The sequence below is a fragment of the Sinocyclocheilus grahami genome, unplaced genomic scaffold, assembly GCF_001515645.1.
Source record: "Sinocyclocheilus grahami isolate Dianchi unplaced genomic scaffold, SAMN03320097.WGS_v1.1 scaffold632.1, whole genome shotgun sequence".
NCBI lineage: Eukaryota > Metazoa > Chordata > Actinopteri > Cypriniformes > Cyprinidae > Sinocyclocheilus > Sinocyclocheilus grahami.
In genome coordinates, this window is record NW_015505811.1 from 344,545 (window position 1) to 348,456 (window position 3,912).

The following is a 3,912-nucleotide window of genomic DNA, read 5'->3' on the forward strand; positions in this document are numbered from 1 at the left end:
CATCACAATATGGTAAGGGGCGTAACATTTCCGTCACACGCTTGAGGTATTCGGCCAATCACAACGCACTGGATAGCTGGCCAATCACAGCACACCTCGCTTTTTCAGACCGATGAGCTTTGTAAAAATCGACGCGTTTCAGAAAGGAGGGGCATTGAGGAGAAACAATAATGTACAGTATGTGGAAAATAATGTGTTTTTTTTTTACCTTAAACCGCATAAACACATTTCATTACACCAAATACTGTTCTTTTTAGCAACATCATATGACCCCTTTAATCTTATTGTACTCGTTCATTCGGATTCCTATGAAACTTTGAGTCTCGTACCAACTGGGTATCTCATTCTCACAAACTCATCAGTATTGGTCACCAAACCAAGAGGTAATTGACTAATACTATTTAGATGGCCACCCCATGCTTGCTCATTCTAAAAGTACTTTTATTTAGTCCCCATAGATCTGTATACACTTGAATAAAGCAACATTATCCCAAGACAGAGGTTATGACTACTATTATAGATATAAGCCGACCAATATTACTTTCTCTGATAATAGTTTTGGTATGGTCATGCCATGGTTTCCTATGTACACTTAGTAATATTACAATAAACACAGGTAAGGCCTACCTAAATTTAGGTTGGTCGAACAACATTCAGTTGACCTAAATGGAAATTCCCTTTTTGGCCCTTACAGTCTAAGTACACTTAAACTAATGCCAAGTGTTAGCCGGGTCTCTTTCTCATCTGAACTTTAGTCCGTTACTAACAAGGATACAACGTGATCTACTTGAGTCAATCTTTTCAGAGTAAACAGAATCAATTAAAAAATGTAACAATTTATTAGCAGTCAGGTAAATATGTATTATGCCAATTCCAAGATATCAAATCAATACAAGACATCAAATTCTCAAAGATAAATCTAAGAGTAAAAGATGCATACCTGACTTCAGAAAAATACATAGTATGGAGTGTGTGGACTGTTTATAAATTCATGTTGTGTATAGGTGCATTTGTACAGAACCTAATGAAACGAGGGTGCACTAGCAGTTCAGCAGTGTTGGGTATCGTGTTCACATCATTTGCTCTAATGGTTAAACCATGAGGGATTTGCGCCCTAATTGCTTGAGTGCAAACTGATGCCTGCAACTACACCCTGATATGGGCCATTGACGAAAATCTGACTCATTGAAACTAAGACCATGTTCCACTGGCATTCTGGTTTACACACACTTATGCTTTATAATGTTTCATTTGTGTAACTGGGACATCTTCATTAATGTTTTAGAACTTTCATATTCCCTAATTTGTTTATAAAGCTCATTAAGCAACACATTATGCCTTTGTGAAGCTATTTGGTTAATGATGCCTTCATATTTGGCTGAACTTTGCGCCGCTGATGTGTTTATACAAAAGCAGAAGTGTACAGCATTCGGTCCATCAAAAACTCATGGGTATCAAACTACTGACTGTTCAATTATTAAGCCATCTGATGAATGTTTCAGAACCAGCAAACTGTGCCAATAGATGGGGGTTAATTGAGAGGGTGCGCTGTGGCCAGATAGTTGACTGGCAACATCGTTCCTGAAAAGAGCACAGAAATGCACCATTCTGGTAAGTGCCTTGGCCGTAGTTTTTCATTTGAACACCCTGGAGTGTTTTGTTAAGAATTTCTTAACAGTTGCTGAAGTAAACAAACAGAGCGTATTGCAAACCGGAAAGTCTGGAAAATGAGCTGAGGGAATTGAGCCATCAGAGACAGTACTGTAAGATGAGCACCTGAAATTTTAGCCTAAATGTTATCAAGTGGAACAACAAGTACTTTAGTCTCAACTAGTATTTTGACCACAGGCTCATTTAAGCACTGCTATAGAAAATGCATTGCATCCTCCTTCCCGTTAACATGTCTCCAAACATACTGTGCAATAATTTTTTGTCGATGTTTTGCCTTTTGAGTTGTTTTTATTCTGCTCATAACTTTAATTCAGCAAAAATAGTCATTTTAGTGTCTTTAAAGAGATCTTCTAAAGACCTTTCCTCCTAGAAAGCACATCAAATTGATTTGTGCTGTGAAATGAGAATTGTGTAATTGCACTAACATATATTAAAGGGGTCATATGCGATTTCAAGTTTTCCTTTCTCTTTGGAGTGTTACAAGCTGATTGTGCATTTTTTTTGATTTTTACAATCACTTTATAAAAACAATAGTTCTTCAAACATTACATCACTTTACACATAAAAGGAAAATAAAATAAATTACATATTTACATCAACTCTCTGTATCGGCTGGCCCTGTATCGATATTGTGGCACATGTGCAGCTGTGGACCGTGCTTAATTTGTTTAAAATTTTTACATTTTTACAACGTTTAAAATTGAGTAGAAAATTGCGAGGTTTCTAAAAAAGAATGAATAGAGCATATATAGGCTACAACAAGGTTTGTTCAAAACCTCTTGCAAACACCACTGATTATCATATAAAATACTTACCTAAACCCATCTGATAAGTGTGATAATGTAGCATGTGAAACTAAGTCTGTTTTTCTGTTTACTGGAGTGTGAGATAAAAATATATCTTGTTTTTTTTTTCTCTTTTGCTCCCTTGAATGCAAATGGGCCAGATTGAACCCTGGGGCTTTAGTGTCCCCTGCTGCAGACAGAGAGGTGGGATCTCTTTTAAGAAACTAAAAATTCATAATTTTTTGCTGAATAAAAAAAGTTAAACACAACTCGAGCAAAAGCTAAATATCCCAAAAGTCACAGTATGTGTTCCAGGAGTTACAGTGAGACCAGGGGAGTCACATCAGTCAAAAAGGAAGGAGGGAGTGATGCGGGGCAAGAGATGGTGAGATGAAGCGAAAGATTCCATCTTTCCCTGGAGCGAGTGAGACGGAGACACAGATGTCAGTGAACACAAAGTCCCAGGAGACTGTGTGGGGCAGAAGCTCCACTTTCCAACATCTCACACACTGTTTGGTCACACGCAGTGGAATTAAGTTTTTTGGGTCCATATATAGTGACATAATGCACTGAACACCCTGCACAGCTGAGACTGAAGGAACGCAAGCAACCAGATGGGACTTCACGATGGTCCTGTTCGTTTGAACAGGAAACATCTCGTCTACTTTTAGCCAACCTGCATCCATTATGTAGCTCACACAGTACATCTCGCATCTGCATGGAAACAAGTCATTAAATGTGAAAGAAGTTTACATTATGTAAAGATAGAGTACAGTCACTTCAGACTGACTGTTGTGTCCATCAAAACATGTGACTGTCCTTCAGAAACAAGCATGATAAGCAGTTCTGTAGCCGGTACAAAGGATTCAAAGGAGCGGCATGTTTTGACTCGTGAATATATGGCTCAAAGTCACATTCAGAATGTGATAGGTGTTTTTCTTTGGATTGAAGCTCTTAGTTTGAACAGCATACAGTATCTTGCCACAATGCAATTCAATTTGTGTTTTTTCTTCTATTTTTTTCAGTTGTGTTACTGTGCACAAATACTGTTTTTTATAGCAGAAAATACCTTTTTAATGTAATCTCAGATATTTAAAAAATGTACTTGCGTTTTGTTGTAATTTTATTGCTGTTATATTCATTCATTTTTAAGCAAAACAAATGATTCAGTATATTTGTATATTGCCATTTAGAGCAATTTCATACTTTTTTACTGTTTTAATATTTTACTGATAAGATGGAATATGTTGATCATTTGTTGTCAATGTCATGTTTTCCTGTCACTGCATTCAATTCACCTGCGCACAAGTCACGTCACACCGTCATTAATATTTTGACGTCCTTTTATTCTTCAATGGTTTCTCGAGGCAGTTTGACGTAACTTTCATCGAGAGAGAGAGAGAGAGAGAGAGAGAGACAGATCCACTTGCTAATGCTGAATTTTGGTGGCAGCGCG